At 39.4% G+C, this 25,090-nt stretch overlaps 1 long non-coding RNA gene across 3 annotated transcripts in view; it reads right to left on the bottom strand.

Moving 5' to 3' along the window:
• Positions 1-209: 209 nt before the first annotated feature.
• The window catches only part of LOC119625868 (uncharacterized), a 549,594-nt gene continuing 524,713 nt past the window's right edge, over positions 210-25,090 (bottom strand). The window contains exons 2-4 of one of the 3 annotated variants that reach the window (XR_005242064.2): positions 16,255-16,401; positions 14,909-14,987; positions 210-733 (exon numbers count right to left, since the gene is read on the bottom strand). This is a non-coding gene — a long non-coding RNA (uncharacterized lncRNA). Of the gene's footprint in view, positions 734-14,908; positions 14,988-16,254; positions 17,485-25,090 lie in introns of those variants that run through there. The other 2 variants (XR_012090600.1, XR_012090599.1) reach the window with 2 other exon arrangements.

Here is a 25,090-nt window from a genome sequence, read left to right as displayed (position 1 = left end):
TGAGCCACCGCGCCCGGCCTAAGCCATTCCTTTTCTAAAGACGTCAATCTAACTGGTAAATAGCTGCATAGTAAACACACACACACACACACACACACACACACACACACACACCAGAGCAGCTTTTCCCAAAAGAATAAATGTCAATATATCTTAACCCACTTTTCTCGTAACGAGTTGATCCAGCAATAACAAGAATATTCCTCAGGTAATGCCTTTTTATTGAGAACAAATATGAGTTACAAGACACGATACAGTATCCAAACTCAGAAAGCAATTTTCAAAGATTGAGTATCTCCATTTTATGCTGCAAAATAATGAACACATGGACACCCCAGAATGCTTATCCAACATAGCTTGCCACGTTAGCATTTAAAATAGGCAAACATGTGCTGGGAGATATAAAGAAATGTAACTATACAGATGATTTCTTCCCTGTTTAGCTCAACATTGATCATTCGCTGTTAAGTAAACACTTTAACTTAAAAGGAGTCATTGAGAATTTGGATATTTCTCAAGGAGTCACACAGCAAAAGCTTACAATGGGGAGATGAGAAAAGGCAGTAGAATGTCTAGTCTTGCTGAAAGGCTGAGAAAATCCTTTCGGAATAAGTCATCTACTCCCAGCTACTCAGGAGGCTGAGGCAGGAGAATGGCATGAACCCGAGCGGTGAAGCCTGCAGTGAGCCGAGATTGTGCCACCGCACTCCAGTCTGGGCGACAGAGCAAGACTCTGTTTCAAAAAAAAAAAAAAAAAAAAAAAAAGGAATAAGTCATCTACACAAGCAGGGAAGATCACTTGATATGCATTGGCTTTGTGAAATACAGGAATTTTCCCCCTTTATGCAAGTAAAATAAGAGGAAATATTTCCCCCCCTTATCCAAGTGCAAGAAAAATCATTTCCATTAACATTAGGAACATAAAAAGATTTTCTTCCTAGCTTGCTCTGCAGCATCAAGATCTCATGCTTTCTTAACCCTTCGACACTCACACCATTGTAAATAGTGCTTCCTGGGAAGGTTTGTAACGCAGCCTGAATCCCAATCCTTAAACACCCTGCTGTGCAGAGGGAATAACCAAAGCCAGAAAACCCTAGAACTATTTTTCCTCTCTCCTTCAAAGCCACCAAAACGTGGTAGAAGCATGAGTTTCTTCTCCTCTACCTTTTGGACTTGGGAAATCTGGACCTATTGACATGAGATAACATGTACACATTCTGCCTAAATATAATGAACGTTTCAAAGGTTTCACAGAAAGCTCAAGCAATGCAATAGAATGGATCTTTTATGGTTTTTTTTGTTTTGTTTTTTGTTTTTGTTTTTGTTTTTGCATATTGAGAGGGTAGGGGAGGAAGAAATGTTTTTCAAATTCTGTGATGTTGCATGATAAATTACAGCAATGTCTCTGAAGTGTATGTAATTACAAATTGACTTGAGTTTTCAAAAGGACAGGGCTTATATATAGATATGTCCTGAATATAAAACATTGCTGTACTAATGATATATTAAATTGTTTTATGAAACGAAAACCCTTCTTCTAGAGTAAATAAAAAAGTATCCACAGCTCATCATATATGCTATGTGAAAGAGAGAGGTTCTTGGCTAAATTTCAAATGCCTGTGAGCACAAGAAAATGCAACCATCTAACTAAGCCTTGTGTTTTCATTCACTCATCCCGCAAATACTTAGCAAGGGCTTACTATGGACAACACTATTGTAGGTACTGAGGATACAACAGTGAATAAAATAAAGTCTCCTTCTCCAGGGACAGAGGTTCTATTTGGGGAAACATGATAAAAAGCAAATCAATGTGCAATAAAATGTCAAGGAGGGATAATGGTCTCTGCAGATGAGTTTTGCAGCAAAAGAGGATAGGATGGAAGGTGGCTGGGAAGGATAATTGAAGGAAGGTCATATGAAATGGTTTGCCAATGTCATACCTCCTATCAAGAGGGTGATGAAATCCAGAAAGTGTCTTGAGTTAGAAGGCCAGGAGATATGAGCCCTCACTACACCCTTCTCACCAAGGGCTCATTTTTGTTGGGGACACTTATATTCAAGATCATAGGCAAGCCCAGAAAAGCAAGAAGACTTGAGATATTAAAAAATTGGAAAGAGATCTCTCAATACTGTTTGGTTGAAGGCCCTGTCTTTTGCTTTATTGTGAAGCAGGAAAGAACAAGGGCATTGGAAGCAGAAAGACTTAAGTTCAAATTCTAGTTCAACCTCTTGTCTGTGTGACCTCTGGTAAGGTGCTTTATTACCTTTCTCACTTCAAGTCATTATATTCATCCATCAACTAGAAATCTATAACTGCCTCAGAAATTTCCATGAAGATTAAGTTTGATCATGCATGCAAAATTAGCTCAATGCTTGGCACATGGTAAACAATAAATGGGATATGGCATTATTATAGGAGATAACAAATAACACAATGCTAATACCTTTAAAACAAAGTCAACAAGCCTTTTACTTTCTCAAGATGCCTTTTCTCTTTCCAGGTGAAAGAACCTGATTATTGTAAATTACTCTCTTTTGGCTAAATGGTACCTGTCACATTATAGATTGGTCCACTAAATATTTTCATTTTTAAAATAATAGAAGTAATTTGCAGCTATTCAAATAAGCTGAAGGAAAAAAAAATCTACTGAAAACTAATGCAAGTCATTCAATGACTGGGTACAAATGATTTATAATTGCAGGGGCCAGGTTTTCCCAGGTTTGGACTCACATGAAGACACCGGTCAGAGAGAGAGAGGAGCCATGGGTACTGAGTGGGTGTGTTTATGTGCATTTGATTGACTGTATTCTAAATATAAATATTAAAATAAACTTTAATTTTAACTACTTCATGGATTATTATTACACCGAACTCTCTGCTAAAGCCGGCAGAGAGATTTAAGTGCTGACTTGAAATATATTTCTGGGTATATTTATATACCCTACTCAGAAACAAAAAGGAAAGAAATATTTTTAAAGCTTTGCAAGAAAACAACGTGCAGCAAAGAGGAGATTAGCCATCTGGTGACCACAGGCTCAGCCAGGGGAAAGCGTATGTCAGGAATGTAGACGGTATGCAGCGGACAGACATGGTGCTATTTGGAATAGAAGGAGTTCCCAAGAAGGATCTCTTACATTTGATCCATGAAGCAACAGGTGTTCTTGGAAATAGGATCCTAGGTTTGGCTCAGACCACAACCTCTGTCAAAATGAGAACAAACGATTGGAAAAATCACCAACACACTGACAATTCCCATTAACCTCTGGCATGGAAGACACGCTCTTATCTGCCCACAACTGCTGCCCAGTCTGCAGCCTGCATCTTGTCTCCATTTACAGGCTGTGGAATTACCCTAGCATCTGAAAATTCACCAAGAGCAAATATTGCTGCAACCTGCACCTCTTTAGTGACTAAGACCCCCCTGAGGCTCAGAGGGAAGGGTTGCAGATATATCTTGATGAACACACATCACGTTGCCTGGGCTTTTCAATCCAGGCAGTAATTGTCCCTCTTTGTTTGGAAAATGCACAGGGATTGAATATCCATCAGGTTAAGGCAGTAGATAGGGGAAAGAGGAGGAAGGAACAGGGCAGAAGTTGTTGCCACACACCTGTGGCCATGCTACTTTCTCAGCTAAAAATGTGGGGGTGTATAGTACAGCAATGACATCCTGGAAGAGGTTTCTAAAGAAGGAAAGGCTAATACAGGACACTGCCCAACCCCTAACCCAGGACCGACATCCCAAATTGGTGCAGACTTTTTCTTGGTTGTCCATAAATAGCCAATCTCAATGCAGCCATCCAGGCAGTCATTTCCAACTCATCAGACCTGGCATACAAGGAGAAATCTGCTTCACGTATTTTTGCATAAGGACATAGTATAATCTTTCCCCTGTAGGAGATGAATACCTAAAATAACCTTAAGCTTAGAGATTTTAACACCATTCATTCCAGGCTAGATTTTGACCTACACGGCACCATTCTAGAAATCACATAGTCCATAAAGGAAAATGTTATTGCAAAGTAGCAAATGTGAAGACTTGAAATGTCAAGTGGATTTAGAGAAAAACTGCACGTCTAAATGGTAACAGGTGGCCTTTACTTTTCACACTCATTTTAAGAGAGAAGATCACAGAGGAGAACACGTTTTTCCCGTCAAGGTGATGAAGGATAATCAGGCAGGAGGTGAAAATTAAGTCCAACATAAGGATGTTACAAATCAAAACATTTGAAAAGGTTATAAAAATTTGTTTTCCATGATACTCAGCAGTTTTGAATCCTTTTTTGGAAGGAGAGTATGTGGAAATTGTTGTGTCATTTCAACTATGATCTGTCCTTCAAATAGAAAAAAATGGGTTTTGCAGAGAAGGCCAAGTTGTATTTCAAGAGGGAAAAAATAAAGATAGTAGAAAATGACTGACAAATAAATACTTTGGTGACAAATACTTGCATGTGTCTTCTCTACAGTGTAATCCAACTCTATAAACAAAGTTGAGTCTATCCACATTTAATCGATTCACAGGTGACTTCCTACCTGGAAGAGAACTAAGCCTGGCAGCCAGCAAGAGGCTCACTGTGAAACCAAGGTCTTTTAGTTTTGTGCACAAACCATTGTCTTGTAGCTCCTTATTGGCTGTGTTTTCAATTCTTCAAATCTACCCAGTTTGCATAAGCAAACAATATTTCCACTACACCATTTGATGAACTAATGTGCTATCAAAATAGAGAAATTTAAGACGGAAAACCTCTATGGAGGCCTCTAACCCATCTTCCTGCGAAAGTGGCATTTTTGCATAGTATGTATTTTCTAGTACTTTACTTAATCCCATTTTAAATACACCAAGCAAAGAGCCTTTCACTGCAGAAGTGCTCTTCACTGTCCAAGAGCTTTCCTTCCTTATACTAAACATACACTGAATTAAGTTCAAACCATTATTTCTTTTTACTGTTCCCCACCAGCACCCTATTTTGTCCCCAGTAACAATTGTTATGGAGAGAGAGGAAAAAAAGAGCAGAGAATTGATTGTCAGAAGGCTTCAAAAAGAAAACAGAGTTGAAGAACTAGCTTTTAATTCTGCGACAGAATTAAGAATGCACGAAGTACTTTATGAGTTAGTTGATTTCCCGCAGTAGCAGATGAATTTTCTACTCAGTGCCCCCTGTTTTTTAAATGTCTTTTATGCTTTCTTCACTCCCACATGTTATGTCTCACCCTACTACATCCTTTGGGTGTTGATATCCAAGCTGAGTGAATGCAAGATGAAAGAGTCACAGAAATTCTGAAAGAGGAAGATCTATTACACCCATTTCATGGGAATAATGTTTTTTTTTTTTTTTCTGCCAGAAACTCCTAGAGGAATACATTTATCTTTAGCTATTCCTTTTAATGATTTTAAAACAGATTTACTATTATTTTATTGTATAACGAAATCCTTTACACAGTTGATCCATTAAAATAAATTCACAAGTTAGGTAAAACGATGTTTAGATTTTGACATTTCAATGATAATAAACAAATTAATCTTAAATGATCAAATCACTGATTAGAGTCATATGATAGAATGATTTCTAAGGTACAGAGAGGTCACTCAAAATTCTAAGATCTTTTTAAAAAATTGTGTAACAATTTTCAATTCAAAAACTAAGAAGATGTGATGGGACTGACTGTCAGAGAGGCCAGTCATTCCTCTTATACATAAAGGAAGATATATAATGGTCCCATGTATTACAATTTATGCCTGGAGAAATGCCCAGAATATTTCACATTTCTCCTCTCCATTTCATACTATTTCATAAGTATGTTTCATAAGTTTTCATAAAGTACTGTTTTCTTTTAACAACATATGTATGCATTTGTGGGAGCCTACAAAAATGCTAAGAATAATAATAAATGAGATTTAGGAGGCATTTACTTTAATCCAACAACTAGAGTAAGCTCTGTAGCTAATAACACATTTCACCCTAACAAAATAGTTACAGGTTTTATATTAAAGCCATTTTAAAAATGAAGAAGCTGAGGTAAAAAGTTAAGTTACTTCTCTAACTTCATTCAGTTAAAACCATTGTGTCCAGAACCTATATGCCCAGCCACCATATTTCACTGCATCCCTCAAAAGAGCACCCTAAGTTGATACCGTCTATTACTCCACAGTTTTTTCTCTCGACCTTGATTGAACATTAAGAAGCAAAAGCTTAGTAGCAATTATATGAGTTGTTTGCCTTCAAAAGTTGCTAAGAAGAAATACTCAGCAATTTTCTGAGGCCAGAGGACCATTTCAAAATAACTCTACTTGTTGAATGTTATTTCACTCCAACTAAAATTATATATGGTCTCAAAATGGTATGCTTGGAAATAATTGGTACCATCTTGCCCATTTCTGAGATCAGGTCAAGGCAGTATTCCAAAGAGTGGTCAGCAGCCATCTTACACTAACATTCATCCTGGAGAGGATTAAAACATCAACAAGATGTAATTGCTTTATTGACGCACCCCTCATTCCATGGAATCCTCACCACCACACGGAGGTGTGGAGAAGCACTTCCCTAGATGAAATGGAAGACACAGTTTGAATCAAGGTCTATCTGACTCCAAAAATTTCTCTTTTAACTGCTATACTCACAGAGAGCCTGAAAAGAACCTCTAAGTTTCTGGAGCAAGGGAAGGGCTTAGATGCACTTTATCTTACTTTTGCAAGAATTAAAAATAATCTCTGATATCAACCCTTTTCCATCTCAATTCTCTCTTTTGGTTATACTTCTTCCAGATAATCCATTCTCAACAATATGACACCCATAAATCCCTCTCTTCTCTGAATTCCTACAGAATCTACCTGCCACCAGGATTTTCTCAGTCATTACAGGAAACTTGTGTGTTTACTGAATAGTGCGTGCATGTTCCCTCCCTATAAACGTTTCAAAGGGTTTCTCTTATATTCTTAATAGATTGCTTATGACTATGAGATTCTAGAACAAGAAGGAACTCGTGGACAGCATCTGGCAGAAACCAATTATTTTTACCAAGGAATAAACTAGTGTTAAGAGAGGTTAAACAGCACATCTCAGGTCACACAGCTAGTTAAAAAGCAGATTAACACCAGTATTTAGAGGTTTCTGCTCCTGATCCAGAGCTCTTCACCCCATATCCAATTTTTCAGCTGAAGAGAAGCCTCACAGGAGATTATACAGAAATACCTGGCTGCTTTCATGTGTTCATATTCACATGCTCAAGATAATTATATACAGGACTAGGGGGTGTGAAAATAAAAAGACCATCAGTAATATTTAAGAATTTCAGTATATAGGAGATTTGACAAGGACTGGAGTCAGAAATGTGGGATAACAAAATTTAGCCAAGAATAGACTGCAGAAACCCCAGGACAGTATACATGATATTGAACCCATGCAAACCACAAGGACCAATGATAAAAAAATGATACATGGATATTTAGAAACAAATTTCTTCTCCACTGGATGCCAGTGTGAATTTACTGAGAATAAGTCGCCCTAAGCTAACCTCATTTCTTTCCTGATAATTTCATTACTGGTAATAATTAAATCTACCATTTATAGGGGAATCTATTAGTAATGCCATGTGTGTATGTAATTGCTTTATTAGCACACCCCTCATTCCACAGAACTCTTACCACCACACTGAAGTGTAGAGAAGCACTTCCCTAGATGAAGTGGAAGACACAGAGTCTGAATCCAGGTCTGTCTGACTCCAAAAATTTCTCTTTTGGTTCTGCTATATTCACAGAGAGCCTGAAGAGAACGTCTAAGCTTTGGGAGCAAGGGAAGGGCTTAGACAGAGTTTTTCTTAATTTTATAAAACATATGACAATCTTCCGTAATCATGTATTGTTATAGATATTAGCATTTATTTTTAAAAATCATTCCTAATGAATGCTACATAATAGATTAATATTGAATTGGGGAGACGTCTTTAGGATAGTGACACGAAGTTCTGTTTGGGGATCAGTGCTCTTGAACATTTGATCAATACATCAGATTAAAATGCAGAACATATGTCTGCAAAACAAACAAACAAACAAAATCTTTAGAACAGACAACTCTAAGAAAGATAGCAGTATAATGGCCAAGAAAATAAAGTTTCAAAAACATCTCCACAGGCAGTGATACTGGGCCAAAACTAATCAGAAGAAATTTAACAATTGTGAAAGTAGGTTCCTACCTCTAAGCTTAAAAAAAAAAAAATCAGTTAAACAAAAGGAAGATGAGAGAAACTCAACTACAGAGCCATTTCTTTTTTTTTTTTTTAATAGTAACTTTTATTTCATCATTGTCCAAGTTCCCCTTCCAGACAGAGAGTACGTGGGATGCCAAACTAGCAGATGAGGTTGGATGGGGATGTGGATACAGCTAGATCATGAGCTGCTGATCTACCCTGAAAGGAAAACATCTGGGTTCAAGCCATGCAGAGCCCTACTGGGGTGTCACACAAAAGGGACTGGGTAGACCACAGAGAAATAGATGCAAGGCAGTGGCACATCCTAGGAACAAGAGCCCTTAGGGCAGTGCTGGTGAATTTGGAGCCATGAGAAGGAGGCAGAAGTCCTGAGTTACTAGACTGGCCATGAGGCTTTTCCAGGCCATGAGCAGCCATAAGCAATAGTAAACAGATGAGTGTGGCCCTGTTCCAATAAAACCTCATTTATGAACACTGAAATGTGAATGTCATATAATTTTCATGTGTCGCAAAATACTACCCTTCTTTCAATTTTTTCCCTACCATTTAAAAGTGTAAAAAGCATTCTTAGCCTGCAAATGGTACAGATACAGGCAGAGAGCCTCTGTTCACCAACTCCAGTGGTAGACAATAGTTGAACAAATGAATGAATGAATGTCCTTTATTCAATGTTTTAGAGAACACAGATAACACCAAAAGCAATGGAAGATGAATTTCAAAAGAAGAGAAAATAATTATATGATCATTCAGCTATTTTAGAACAATTCTGGGGAACATGTTAAAGTATAAAAGAAAACCACTAAAAATAGTCATAACTGTGCAGTAGTATCCTGGGCCAAAAACTGACTCAAGGAAATGTGGAATTTCTTCCAACAAAAAGAGAGGAAGTTCATCATTCCATAGCCTAAGACATTCCTTGAAGCTGAGGCCAGGAGGGATACATTAGCATTGAACATGTGCAAAGAACAGAACAGAGCAGCATTTCCATGATAGGACTGGGTTTCCAATTAGCAGTATTTCAGACCGAAACACAAAACTTTCTTTCCCCCAGAAGAAAGGCTTTTTAAAAATACATACAAATTTGCCACTGCACTCCAGCCTGGGCAACAGAGCAAGACTCCGTCTCAAAACAAAAACAAACAAACAAAAAAATTAAATTCTTTTCTAGGACACTTTGGATTACTATAAGGTGAATTTTTAGTATTTACTCCAACTTATTTGACTATTTCAATTTCATTCTGCTTGCACTGAGAAACTGAATCAAACTTAGCAGTACAAACAGCAGCAGCCCCCTTGTTGGAGGAGAAATATGAGAACAAAGCTAATGGGTTTCCTTATTAGATGTGTGTTTTCCTTGGAAAAATATGCTCCTGAGTTTAGCACCAGGGAATAAATTGCTCACAGTTGAAGACTTTCCCATGAATCATGTACTGCAATTAAACACTTGAATGCTCTATCCATCAAATACTGCCTGTGTGTCAAATATTATGTTCATGAATATGGCGTGTAGTCCACTAATTTCTAAATGGACAAAGTTAATACCAATTCCAGAGCAAGAGTGACAGCCTGGTTGTGTGTTACACAGCAGAGCTTGCCATCATCCTCTTTACATGAAAAAATAATGAATGTCATTTGCAGGTTCTTAAAAGCAGAGCATCATGTGGTCACATGACAATATGAAGCCACAAGTCATAAATAGTAAATGCAAGCAGAATTGTCTTATCTTACGACTGAAAGCTCTTTGGTCCTCCTGGGACCCAAACTTCTTTGCAAAAAGTTTGGAAGTTCAGGGGAAGGAAAAAAAAAAAGCCTCTGAATAGTGTGGTAAAGCAAGAGGTTCTTTTCTCTTTCCCCTGGAAATCAGCCATTCTATAGCTATAATCACTTCTAGGATAGAAAAATCCATCACCTGTGGAAAACCTCAATGTGCTCATTTTCATAAGTAATACAAATATTTCTTTTTTTCTAGAGTAACTCTAAGAAAGCTACTTTTCTAGAGTAGCTAAACATGCTCATTAAGTTTAGCATAGTACTTGTGTTAATTTCCTAGGGCTGCCATGACAAAATACCACAAACTAGTTGGCCTGAAGCAATTTAAAATGTATCCTCTCACAGTTCTTGAGGCAAGAAGTCCAAAACCGAGGTGTTAGCAGGGCCATGCTCCCTGTGAGATTCTGGGTAAAATCCTTCCTTGCCTCTCGCGAGCATCTGCTGGTGACAGCAGTCCCTGGGGTTCCTTGGCTTGCAGCCAGGTCACGCCAATCTGCCTGTGTTGTCACATGGCGTTCTTCTCCCTGCATCTCTCTCTCCTCTTCTTATAGGCACCAGTCACATCAAATTAGGGGCCACCTTACCCCAGAATGACCTCATCTTAACTAATGACATCTGCAACAACGCTATTTCCCAAAAGGTCGCATTCTGAGGTTTCGGGAGTTAGGATTTCAACACATATTTTAGGGGCACACAATTCAACCATACTAGCACTTCAGGAAATTTGACTCAAAAGATTTCAGCCCCAAAAGAGTTTTCATGTCAATGAAAAGGACAAGCACACCCTGTTTTATTGTGCTTCTCCTTATTGTAGTTTTCAGATACTGCTTTTTTTTTTTTACAAATTGAATATCTGTGGCAACCCTGCATAGAACAAGTCTATAGGTGCCATTTTCTTCAATTTATTTTATACATATTTTTTATTTCAATGGCTTTAGGGGTACAAGTGGTCTTTGGTTGCATGGATGAATGGTATAATGGTGAAGTCTAAGATTTTAGTGCACCCATCACCCAAATAGTGTACGTTGTATCCAATATTTAGTTGTTTATCCCTCACCCCTCCCCTCTTCTTAGTCCCCAGTGTAGGTGTCATTTATCTAACAGCACATGCTCACTTCATGTCTCTATGTCACATTTTGGTACTTTTCACAATATTGCAAACTCTTTCATTATTATTTAACCTATTACAGTGATCTGTTATCAGTGATCTTTGATACAACTTTTGTAATGGTTTTGTGACACCATGAACCGTGCCCATATAAGATGGCAAACTTAATAAATGTGTGTATTCTGACTGCTCCACCAACCACCCATTCACCTGTCTCTCTTCCTCTCCTTGGACCTCCATATTTTCTGCGATACAACAATTCTGAAATTAGGCTAAAAACCCTATGATGCCCTCTAAGTGTTCAAGTGAAAGGAAGAGTTACTCATCTCCAACTTTCAATCAAAAACTAGAAATGATTAAGCTTAGTGAGGAAGATATGTCAAAAGCTGAATTGGGCCAAAAGTTAAACTTCTTGTGCTAAAAGCCAAGTTATAAATTGCAAGGAAAATTTCTGGAAGGCAATTAAAAGTGCTTTTTCAGTGAAGACACAAATGCTAAGACACCAAAACAGGCTTATTTCTAATATAAAGAGTTTTACTGATCTGGATAGAAGACCACACTGGTGGCCAGGTACGGTGGCTCATGCCTGTAATCCCAGCACTTTGGGAGGCTGGGGCAGGTGCATCACCTGAGGTCAGGAGTTTGAGACCAGCCTGGCTAACATGGTAAAACCTCATCTGTACTAAAAATATAAAAAATTAGCCAGTCATGGTGGCAGGTGCCTGTAATCCCAGCTACTTGGGAGGCTGAGGCGGGAGAATCACTTGAACCCAGGAGGCAGAGGTTGCAGTGAGCCAAATCACACCATTGCACTCCAGCTTGGACAACGAGAGCAAAAAAGAGAGAGAGAGAGAAGAAGGAAGGAAGGAAGGAAGGAAGGAAGGAAGGAAGGAAGGAAGGAAGGAAGGAAGGAAGGAAGAAAGGGAGCGAGGGAGGGAGCGAGGGAGGGAGGGAGGAAAGAAAGAAAGAAAGAAAGAAAGAAAGAAAGAAAGAAAGAAAGAAAGAAAAAAGAAGGAAGGAAGGAAGGAAGGAAGGAAGGAAGGAAGGAAGGAAGGAAGGAAGGAAGGAAGGAGAGAAAGAAAAGATAAGAAAACCATGCTGGCCACAACATTCCCTTAAGCCAAACCCTAATCCAGAGCAAGGCTCTAATTCTTCAATTTTATGAAGGCTGAGAGAGGCGAGAAAACTGCAGAAGAAATGGTTAGAGCTAGCAGAGGTTGGTTCATAAGGTTTAAGCAATGAAGCCATCTCCATAACATGAAAGTGCAAGGTGAAGCAGCAGGTGCTGATGGAGAAGCTGCAGCAAGCTATCCAGGAGATCTAGCTAAGACTGAAGAAGGTGGCTACACTAAATAACAGATTTTCAGTGTAGATCAAAGAACTTTATGCTGGAAGAAGATGCCATCTAAGACTCTCATAGCTAGAAAGAAGTCCATGTCTGGCTTCAAAGCTACAAAAGTCAGGCTGACTCACTTATTAGAGGCTAAAATGCAGCTGGTGATTTTAAGTGGAAGCCAATGCTCATTGGCTGTTCTGAAAATCCTAGAGCCCTTAAGAATTATGCTAAGCTTAATCTGCCTGTGCTCTCAAAATGGAACAACAGCACCTGAATGACAGCACATCTCTTTAAAGCATAGTGTACTAAATATTTTAAGCCCATTGTTGAGACCTACTGCTCAGAAAAAAAAGATTCCTTTCAAAATACTACTGCTCATTGACAATGAAACTGGTCACCCAAGAGCTCTGACAGACATGTACAAGGTGAATGTTGTTTTCATGCCTGCTAACAGCATTCATTCTGCAGCTCATGGGTCAAGGAGTAATTTCAACTTTCAAGTCTTAATATTTAAGAAATATGTTTCATAAGCCTATAGATTGTGATTCCTCTGATGGATCTGGGCAAAGTAAATTGAATACTGTCTGGAAAGGATTTATCATTCTACATGCCATTAAGAACATCTGTGATTCATGAGAAGAGGTCAAAATAAAAGATTAATAGGGGTTTGGAAGAAGTTTATTCCAACCCTTATGGATGACTTTGAGGAGTTCAAGATGTCAGTAGAGGAAGTAACGGCTGATGTGGTAGAAATAGCAAGCTAACTACGATTAGAAGTGGAGCCTGAAGATGTGACTGAATTACTACAATCTCATAAAAATGAAACAGGTGACATGTTGCTTCTTACGGAGGAGCCAAGAAAGTATTTTCTTGAGATGGAATCTACTCCTGGTGATCCTAATGAAAGTGCTGTGCACATTGCTGAAATGACAACAAAGAATTCAGAATATTGCATAAACTTAGTTGATAAAGCAATAGTGTTGTGCCAAACCCCTATTAACCTCAATAGTGAAGGCACCATGTTCAAGAACCTGAAGATGACACCCAGAGTCAGCAAATGAGACATGGGGTTTATTAGGGGATTACATACAGTGGAGGGAATTCAGTAGCAGAGGGCTGGACAGGAGAACCGCCTTACATACATAAATGGTCCCGTGGTGGTGGGCTGGACAGGAAGGCCGTGACAATTTGCAAACAGCATGCAGTTTACACTGCATTTTCACTTAATACGCTCCCCTTAACGACCTCCACCTGGCAACCTCTATTTAACCCCAAACTCAGGGTCTCAATCCCCTGTATGGCCCATGTTCCATGGGATGGGACAAGGACTCAGATGTTCCTCATAGGCAAGGAATTAATCTCCAGGTTGGCAACTCCCAGAATCCCTGTCTCAGAACAAATATTCAGGTGCATCTACCATATAGGGTCATTCTCAGGGTGTGTTTAAGTTAATGCTATCAGGTGCATTTACCATACAAACAGCAGAGTTGAAGAGGATTGACTCCAGTTTTGAAAGAAATTCTACTATGAGTTAAATCCTATCAAACAGCATCATGTGATATAGAGGAATATTTCATGAAAGGAAGAGTTTATCAATGCAGCAAACTTCATTGTTGCCTTATTTTAAGAAACTGCCTCAACCATCATAAACCTTCAGCAGCCATTACCTTGATCAGTCAGCAGCCATCAACACTGAGGCAAGATCCTCCACCAGCAAAAAGATGACGACTCGAGGAGGGCTCAGATGATTGTTAGCATATTTTAGCAATAAAGTATTTTTAAATTAAGGTATGTACATTTTAGACATAATGTTATTGCACACTTAATAGACTACAGCGTAGTGTAGTCTATTAATTTTTATATTCACTGGGAAATCAAAAAGTGTGTGTGACTTGCTTTATTGTAACATTCTCTTTATTGTAGTCATCTGAAACCAGACCCTCAACATCTTTGAGGTGTATGGCTATACTAAACAGAGGCCAAGACTAAATTAACAAATATTTGTGGTGAACTCCTTCCATGAAATAGAAAGCATAGATACCTCTTCCTGGGCATCTTTTCCATTCCAGCCACCACACAACATGTCCTTCATACAACACTGCTAATCCTTTTACTGTTCTGCAAGTAAAATCTTTTACTGTTCTCATGTATTATATCATCTCTGTTTTATAGATGAGAAAAATGAGGATCCAAGAGGTGCAATGATTGGCTCAATGACACACAGAAAGCAAGACAAGCAAGCAAGCAAAATTCAAATCTAGGTTTGTCTGGTAGGCAAAGCAGTGGGTAAATGTATAGGGCCCTGTGACTAAATCACAATAAAATAAATTATTCTTATTAATTGACACTAGAGTGGTATCATTTAGTAATGTTGTAAGTGTTCAGAGAAATAAATAAGTATGTGGGCTGGAGGTCTTTATGATGTTTTATTCTGAACCCTTTCATAGACAAGGATGACCTGAAGAATCACCAGTTATTGAGCACTTACCATTTGCTTGGTCTTGCAGTAGGTACTTGAGATAGAAGATTGAATGAGATATAATCTCTGCCTTCAAGATGCTTATAGCCTATGAAAGGGGAAAGCCAGGTAAATGGACAGTTAAAATTTGGTATAATAAGATTATAGGTAACATTTGCGGGACATTTATTCTCTTCCTGGCTCTATTCTAAGTGTTTAACATACATTTGTGCCTTGGTCCCCATATCAGACCTAAGAGGAGGTGCTACTTTATTCTTCATTTTACAGATTTAAAAAAAAGGTGGAGAGCAAGTTTATCTTACCTGGAGCCACATTGCCAGGAAGTGGCAGAGTAACTCCACACCCTTAGCTGTTAAATATGTTGTCGTCCCAATAATATGTGGAAAAACAGAAGTTAGCACAGATGTTGCAGAAGCACAAAGGTGAGGCACATCACCAAGACCATAGAGTAGGCAGGAGTGCCTCACAGGGGGAGAAATACCTGAGCAGAAACCTGGAAAAGAGTGTGTTTGCAGCAAATTCAATGACTTAAGGGAAAACGAGGATAATAATCTTGTTTGTCTCTTGAGATTGCTATATATATTAAGAGTGATAAATTAGGTAAAGCCCTTAGCTCAGTGACTGACAATTAGTAAGCACTCAGTACATGTGAGCTTCTGTTGCCATCACCAACACCATCCCTAGGCTGACCAAGAGCCCTGCTGGTGGAGGGAGTGGTGAGAGATTTAAGTATGTGATGAGAGGGGCGGTAAGGTTCACAGGTGGACTGAATTGAGTAGCAGGCATACGATCAAGTGGGATGGAAGCAGGTGAATTTAATCCAGATTTCTCAAAGCAGAGTGGTTAAAAAAACACTTGGGAATATTTTTTAATTGCAATTTTTGGGGTTCCATAGCAAACAAATAAATGAAAAAACTCTGAGAAGTGCAATACAAGAATATGCATGTTTGAAATGCAGCCCAGGTATGAGATTTGGGAACTGCTGAAGTGCATGACCTTTAAGGTTCTTTCCAAGCATGACTTTCTATGATTCCAACCTAACCTGACATTTGATCGGTATCCAGAAGTGGGAAAGACAGATATAAGTGGGAAAGATGGATATAAATGGAAAAAGAGAGAGGCAAACTCATCAGAGTGCATCAAAGGCAAGGTCAATGACATTCTGACATAGTCACTGTGGCAGGGGATCATTTTGATGCTGCCTAAAACAGAAGGCATCACATGTTATCTAAAAATTACACACCAAAAAAGTCTGTCATATTCACCCCAATGCTAAGCTTCAACTCATGCCCCTACTCAACTCAATCCACCTATGAATCTTACCTCCCCTCCCACCACATACATGAATCTCTCACCATTCTCGACTCTCGTGCTCTCCCTGAACCTCCTGTGGCTCCTGAGTCTTGCCTGCAGCAACGGCACAAGGGAGACTTAGGGATGCAGAGTGTCCTGGTATCTCTGTTATACACAATCCTTAGGAGTTACATATAGTATTTTCATGTCTGACAGAGCAAAAATAAAGTATCAGTATTCCCAGCCTTACCTTCCTTTGTCCTCTTGTGCAAAGTCTGTCTTTGTTAGCTTATTGGTTCCTGGGATTGAGGAGGTGAAGAATTCAGGCAAGGCTTAAGAGAGGCAATATTTAAAAATAAATAAATAAATAAATAAAGACCTTAATTTTAAGGTCGGCTCCTGGTCTGAGAGATATTGGGTTTGAGAGAATTAAAGAAATATTATTTTAATAAAGGTGGATGGGATTTTCAGATTTTTATCTGCCTTGACATTATTCAAGAGATTCCAATAAAGATTTGAATTGTCTACATTACTTTTGATTGATACCTTGTATTTTTTTCAAAGGCAACACTGAACAAGTACTAGCGTATGTCCAGCACCAAATTCTATTTCGGTTACATGCATTTTGACACAGCCAGTTTGATGAGATCAGATCTAAATGACTTGCCTAAAAGTCCCATGAGCCCAGGCTTATGGAATGGGTTCTTTTTTCAAATCGTAAGCTAGATGTTCATAACCTACACAGCTCCAACTGGCATATTTCCACAAGGAAGAGGGTAATTTCTACTTAGTTATAGCAGTTACTTTGCCTAAAGACACAGGTGTCAACTATATTTCCGTTTAATTTCAAATTTAATAGAAACCTGGGTCTTGTGCCATCTCTTTGCCTCTTAAGTGTTAATCACCTCCCCAGTTTAAAGGCATTTGCTAAAAATATCTGGCCTCAGTTTAACTATGTTCTCAGTAGAAGTTAATATAAATATATCAAAGTGACTGCTCTGAGGTGTAAACAGGTGTCATGGATATTTCACAGCTGGCAATGAAGTCTATGAGAATAAGACAGAACTGGGTTCAAATCCTGGCTCTATAAGTTGTTAACTGCAAGATTTTAAGCATTTCTTATTTGCCCTAAGCTTCAGCTCTTGCAAAGTGAAGCCAGATAACAATATCTACCTCATGAGATTGTTGGGATGAAGAATGATTTGATTTTTATAAAGTCCTTAGTGCACAGAAACCATGCAAACAAAGAGTCTGAAAAACACACTTTGCATAAACATACAGAAAGAATGCACAAAAACTTCAACTCCCCATTGGAAGAAAATTATAAATGTTGAAAATGTGATGTATCAAAAGCACATCAATCAACATAAATTTATGAAACACAAATTTTTATGTGATACATAATTTATTCTTCTATTATGTAAAAAATGTTAAAAATAACAAATTTTTCATGAAAAAAATAAAAATCAAAAATTCAATAGCTAATGGTGCTTCACCTGTTCCTCTTATGGCCAAGTGTAAAATGTGTTCTTCAATCTCCCAGCCCCTCCCAAAGCGTATTAATCATGTTTTATCTATGACAGTGTGAGACAGGCTAATCCAGGTGAATCTGGAGAAAATATGTTAATTTCAGTTTCTGTGTAGGTCACAGTTTCTGCTTGAATTCTAGCTTCCCTGGTCTAATAAAGGCAAATCTGAACAAATTTACCAGTCACATCTTTAGTTCTTCAGAACTAGTCAGTGATCACCTCACACTGTTAATGTCAACCGTTATGCCATTCATTTTACTTTAAAACATGAAATGCAACTGTTCCCAACACAAATGATGCGGGTTAGCTGTGTTCCCATCCAAAATCTCATCTTGGATTGTAATACCCACAATCCCCATGTGTCAAGGGCAGGACCATGTGGAGGTCATTGGATCATGGGGGTGGTTTCCTCCATGCTGCTCTTGTGATAGTGAGTGAGTCTCACAAGATCTGATGGTTTTATAACCATCTGGCATTTCCCCTGCTTGCACTCACTTCGTCCTGCTGCCCTGTGAAGAAGATGCCTGCTTCTCCTTTGCCTTTGTCATGATTGTAAGCTTCCTGAGGCCTCCCCAGTCATACAGAACTGTAAGTCAATTAAACTTCTTTCCTTTATAAATTACCCAGTCTCAGGTATTTCCTCATAGCAGTGTGAGAAAGGACTAATACAGTAACAAAGAAATGATAAATGTTTGAGATGATGGATATGCTAATTACCCTGATCTGATCACTTTAAGTACCAAAATATTACTATGTACCCCATGAATATGTACAATTATTAGGTTGGTGCAAAGGTAGTTATGGTTTTTGTCTACCTTTAATGACAAAAACCGCAATTACTTTTGCACCAACCTAATATTATTTGTCAATTAAAAAACAAAATAAAATAAACAATTTTAAAAATGCAACTGAAATATATACCCTCTACCTTTTCTATTCCACCCTACAGAATACAATGGTAACCATGGCGAGATTTGTTATTTCGTAGATAATGTACATAGTTAATAACCAGTGAGAAAATGGCCCATTGCTTCTCTTGTTAATGTGGCTAGTCCACCTACATGGTTTAGCTGAGACATTTATGTAAAAAATGTTAAAAATAACATTTTTAACTTTTAGCATGATATAGGCAGCAGGTAAAGATATGAAATTTGTGGTCCAAAAGGAATAGGAGTTCCAGCCGGGTAATTCCAGGAGTTACTCAAGAGCCACAACCCAGCGATTGAGCATGTGCATTTCTTTGGCCAGGACACAGAGCAGGCAAGTTCTTTTGTGTTGCAGATGATGCTCTGGACATAAGTTCAAAGCATCAGCAGAGAATCTGGCCCTAGTCCACTACGAATCCACCCTGGGGAACCTCCAGATAAATCGCTTTAGTCACCCCCAAGTTAGCAAGTAGAATCCAGGGGGTTTTATTCCCCTTACTTCTTTCCAGAGGAGGTGCAAAATACTCCCATATCATGTGCAGCAGAATACACTAAAACTTTCCACTGTAAATGGAGAACAAACTCCTCTTACTCCCCACCAAAATTATATTAATTGCATGGGTGTCACTCATTTGTCTTTACCTATCTGTTACGTTAAGTAAACAGAGTCATTATTATTAATAAGTCCAGGCAATCTATACTATATTAGTCAGGGTTCTCTAAAGGGAAAGAAGTAATAGGGTATATGTATATATGAAGGGGAGTTTATTAGTTGAATTGACTCACACAATCACAAGGTAAAGTCCCACAATAGGCCATCTTCAAGTTGAAGAGCAAGGAAGCCAGGGGTGGATCAGTATGAGTCCCAAAACCTCAAAAGTAGGGAAGCTGACAATGCAGCCTTCAGTCTGTGGCCAAAGGCCTGAGAGCTCCTGGCAAAACACTGGTGTAAGTTCAAGAGTCCAAAGGCTGAAAAACTTGGAGTCTGATGTTCCAGTACAGGCAGCATCCAGCACGGGAGAAAGATGAAGGGAAGAGAGACAAGAAGGCAAGAAAGATGAAGGCAAGAGATGAAGGCAAAGAGTCAGCAAGTCTGCTCTTGCATCTTCTGCCTGCTTTATTCTAGCTGTGCTGGCAGCTGATTAGATGGTGCCCACCCAGACTAAGGGTGGGTCTGCCTCTCCAAGTCCACTGACTAAAATGTTAATCTCCTTCAGCAACACCCTCACAGACACACCAGGAACAATACTTTGCATCCTTCAATTCAAAAAAGTTGACATTCAATATTACCTATCGCATACACCAATTGGTTATTTATGTGAAATCTCAATATAAAGGACTCCTGTAACTATTGGCAAATACACCTGGATTGGGTGAACACTACTTATTAGAAGAATTTACAAATGAGAAGCCCATGAGCAGGATGTAGCCCAAAGACATTGAGTCATTCTACAGAGCTTTTAAAAATTTGACTTAGCTGCTATCTTGACATTTTTAAATAGAATATTTCACCCAAATTTTGGATTCCCAGTTTCTCTTGGCAAAGCCAGACCCACAGTCTCAGAAGATGGCAATCAAATAGGACTGAATAGCAGCTGCCCACTTTAGACAGGGCACATCCTCTGCAATTTGGCACAGTCCCTAACAGGCCACTTAGCTCACTTATCTGCCAGCCCCCTGCAGACATCTGGGTTTGTAACTGCTGGAGTATAGAATCTAGCAGTTCCGGCCGGGCGCAGTGGCTCACGCCTGTAATCCCAGCACTTTGGAAGCCCAAGGCAGATGGATCACAAGGTCAGGAGATCGAGACCATCCTGGCTAACACAGTGAAACTCCATCTCTACTAAAAATACAAAAAAATTAGCCAGACGTGGTGGCAGCCACCTGTAGTCCCAGCTACTCAGGAGGCTAAGGCAGGAGAATGGCATGAACCTGGGAGGCGGAGCTTGCAGTAAGCCGAGATCACGCCACTGCACTCCAGCCTGGACAACAGAGCGAGACTCCGTCTAAAAAAAAAAAAAAGAATCTAGCAGTTTCATGAGCCAAACTAGAAAGCAGTAGCCCCTCAAAGAACTCTCATTTAATACAATTTACATCTGTCTTGCTGTGCTACTTATTATTTTTGTATCTCTCACAGCACAGTGCCTTTCACAGAATAGGTGTCATATATTTTGTCAAATAAATGAATAAATTAAAGACCACTGCTCATGTTCAGCAACACCTCTCCTCCCTTGTTTTAAGCACAATACTTCTTTTAACGAAGTCCAAGGTCATATTAGCTCTTTTGGCAATATTCAGCTGAAGCCCACCTCCCTTCTGCCACCCTAAAAATAAAATGCTGAAAATCACCTCTTTCAATCTATGGGCACAAACCCAGGAACATCTTTCAAGCAGCAGAAGGGAATGTTTCTAGTTAAGTGATTTTAGCAGATTTCTCCAGCCTGGTTTAGGGGATGATCCCAATGACCAGGGCTGAACCATGTCTCAGAATCTGCAATGCCTTTTGCCATCAGAGCTTCTGGCTCTCCTGATTCAATCATCTGGAGGACAGACCTAACGTGCAGACCAGCACAGCCATCGAACAACAACATACGCCAAGGACGCTGAATGAACATTTGGCATAGAGTCAATCACAGAAACTGCTTGGTGTAGAAGAGATGGAGGGAGGGAGGAAAAGGAGAGAAAGGGAATTAATATGGGAAGAGTCAAGCTCAATGGTAATGGGTGACATTTTCTCCCCTAGGTACTTTTAAAGAAAGCCCTTAAGAGTTTCCCAAATGAGCAGACCGACTAACCTATTATGTTAACAGAAAATTAGAAATTACAAAGAAGTTTATCTCCTTTTGGCTAATGTGGGGTTGCATGTGCTGCTTGTTGCTGCTTATAAACTCCAGGCCCCACAGTTAGCTTTGACATTTCAACCATGTTTTCTCAGGCTCATGGGCACAGAAGGATTTCTGCTTACTTAGCATGGCAAGGTATACATCTGTCCTGTCTCTACCACCTTTCACTGCCCTTGCATTTGCACATGGCAAGGAAATCACATGGATAAAGGGATTAAAATGCAATAATTTAGGTAAGATAAAGGCTTCAAGTGGATATGTTCTGAGTTGGCTCCTCTTATATATATATAACATTAACATTCACGGTGGTAGGCTTGCAGTATAAAATGCAGATCAAAAACTAAATATTTGCTGCATATTTTATTCTAAGGGCATTACGAACCAATCTCGGCAATTTGTGTTCCCAAATTTGACTACACTAATTTCTAGAAGCTTTTAGGAGATAGCCAAGACATGAAAAGATTAACGCTTGCATTTGGGGAGTTTACAATTTTGTTAGTAACTTGGAACACACCCAATTGAAACATTTAAAAAGCATTACCAGGTCTGTACATGAAGCATAAATGAAGAAAGGCTAATGCAGACAAGTGTGTGCGTGGAACTTCTTATCTCTAAGCCAATGTGACATGTTTTCTTATTCAAAAGAAAATTAAAATGTAAATGCAGTCCCTCTCTGTGCTAGGCACTTGTGCACATATTATCTCATGTAACCTGTTCAAACTCCCAGAAGGTGGGTATTTCTGTTGGTGTAGATGAGAGAGCTGAGTTTCAGAGAGGTAATCAATTTGCCAAGAGTCATCACAATAGCAAGAACTAGAGCCAGGGTCTGAGCTGCTGTCTTAAATCTCACTCCAGACCTCTCTGTACTACATCACCACTGCATTTCAGTTCAAAGATTTTCATTTTGAATGCAGGGAATTAAATTCCTCAAAGGTAGAGAGGCTGTCCAACCGGGGATGTAAAAACACGTTAACATGACCAATTTATCCCAATTTAGCAGAACCTCCCTGGCTTTAGCGTGGAAATGCCATATCCTGGGAAAGCACTCAATCCTGGTTTTAAAAAGAACTGTTTTACATCTGAGACAATCCCTCAGTCCCAGGCAAACTGGGATGGTAACTCATGCTATCTGTGGTTTCCCAGCGTATATGGGGAAGAGTCAACCCTAATGTCTCTTCTTTAACTTCATCCCTCATGTCCCCACCTCCGCCCCAACATGATCCTCTCAGACCTTGCTAAAGCTGAGAGCCAAAAAACAGTTCTTAGAACACAGTAGAAACTCAACAAATATTTGCTGAATTAGTGTCCATGTTTGTCTAGTCTCCCAATTCATAGGCCATCATGTTTTACATGTAGCTGATGTTTGTCGATGTCTACTGAGTCAAATATAGATGAAATCAGTCCATAATTGATATGGTTTCGCTGTGCCCCTACTCAAATCTCAATTTGAATTATAACTCCCACAATTCTCACATGTTGTGAGAGGAACCCGGTGGGAGGTGATCGAATTCTGGGGGCGGGTCTTTCCTGTACTTTTCTCGTGATAGTGAATGAGTCTCACAAGATCTGATGGTTTTAGAAACGAGTTTCCCTGCACAAGCTCTCTTTTTGCCTGCCAGCATCCATGTTAGATGTGACTTGCTCCTCGTTGCCTTCCACCATGATTGTGAGGCCTCCCCAGTCACATGGAACTGTGAGTCCAGTCGAAACTCTTGTAAATTGCCCAGTCTCAGGTATGTCTTTGTCAGCAGCCTGAAAACAGACTAATACAATAATAAACATCAAGGGCAATCTTAAAGAGTTAAGGGAGACTAAGAGGGAGACTCAGAGGGAGACTCTGTCCCTATGTCTTGGTGATGATGGAGGACTTGTGGGTTGATGGTACATTTATGAATATCACATCTCTGGCTTTTTCTCTCCCCAGCAGCAGCCTCCCCAAATCACTGCTCAGCTGCTAACACCATTTAGGCCCCATTTGGGCCCCCAAAGGTCCAAAGGCTAGGGTAGGTGCTCCAATGACTGCATTAGACAAAACATCTATTGTCTCAAGCAATGTGCTAATAATTTAACATATATTGTCCTATTTAATCCTTGCAACGTGATGCAGTTACTTTTATTATTCCCATCTAATGGATAAGTTAACTAATGCTTCCAAAAGTCAAGGGAATAAATCCAGAACCCAAGCTCTTGGGCAAAATGACATGGTATATCCCAAGTTATCATACAGTGATGGACATATTATGCCTAATAAGATGGCACCTCATTCATATCTGATGTCTTTGGGGTACCTTTATAACAGTTATTTTCTGATAATTGAGAGACTTTAGAGAGCCAAAAGATTATATAAACAGAGCTCTGTATAATTTAAGGTAGCTTAAGTTTGCCCACTCCTTCTTTTGACTTTTGGAGCTTTGTGCTAGGGGCTTGTAAATTTGAACTTGCACCACACACTGTAGGCAGTTTTCCTATCTGCAAGTACTCTCAACTCAAAAATGCTTCTCTTGAAAGACCCCAAATCTACTCTTCTGAAAAGAAATCCCATAGAAGACCTTCGTCAAATGTTCCCCTTTTTTCTCCCTTACCCCCCGTTTCATTTTATGTGAATTGGGTAATCTTGTATTGATATGCCTAATTGAATAAATCAACTACAATGTAAATGTAGACAAAGTCATACTCCTTGGGTATAATATTAACTACTGATAATTACAGAGAATTTATTGGAATTAGCCAAGACCTACAGGAAAGTACTTGTTTAAACACCTCTACTTTAGTTTAACCTTGGAAAACAGAATCAAGGAATTTTAGCAGTAGAGAGAATCTTAAAAATAATCTAGTCTGGTCATTATCTGACTTTGATCTGCAGAGCTTTGGGGACCTGTTCAGTGCTTGACCAGCCAACAAGGCACTATCATCCCCAAGTAACAGTGACAAGAGAAAGCCAAATAGGAGCTCCAGCTCTGGCCATCTTCAATGAGTGCAGATGGCAGGAACAGTGAGTTGGCCCAACCAGCACCGAGTCCTGGCTTCTAGCTGGCTTCCTGTTCTGCACTGGGCCTAGGTTTGGTCAAGCAGCACAGCGGCACAGTGAGCTACATAAAAAGACAGTTATGGCTAGGGGCTTAGATCTTCTGACAAGGACAATGGCAGTATCATTTGGGAGAGGTGTGCAGAGTTTCTAACCAGACCAGACCGTAGTGTGATAGGTATCGAGTGATGGGCAAGAATGGCAACATTGATTCCAGCAGAAGAGGCACATGGGATGTCAGGGGGTTTTCTCTGGGGGCTTATTCCTGGCTGGGCAACATCCAGGTTCTCCAGCCCTTCCAGAGATCCTGTAGGCTAACTGGAACCTTTTAGTAAATATCTTCCTGCCCAATTAGCTAGAGTAGATTTGGTTGTTGTGACCAAGAGCCTGGATAAATTAGCTGTTACGCCTTGAAATGGTTTTTTTCTTTTTCCTTACCTTTTTTTTTTTTTTTTGAGATGACGTCTCATTCTCTTGCCCAAGCTGGAGTGCAGTGGCACAATCTCGGCTCACTGCAATCTCTGCCTCTCAGATTCAAGCGATTCTCCTGCCTCAGTCACCCCAGTAGCTGGGAT

The sequence above is a fragment of the Chlorocebus sabaeus genome, chromosome 22 (genome assembly GCF_047675955.1).
Source record: "Chlorocebus sabaeus isolate Y175 chromosome 22, mChlSab1.0.hap1, whole genome shotgun sequence".
NCBI classification, from domain to species: domain Eukaryota; kingdom Metazoa; phylum Chordata; class Mammalia; order Primates; family Cercopithecidae; genus Chlorocebus; species Chlorocebus sabaeus.
The sequence above is the reverse complement of the archived record's forward strand: the minus strand, read 5'-3'. Positions and strand labels throughout refer to the sequence as shown.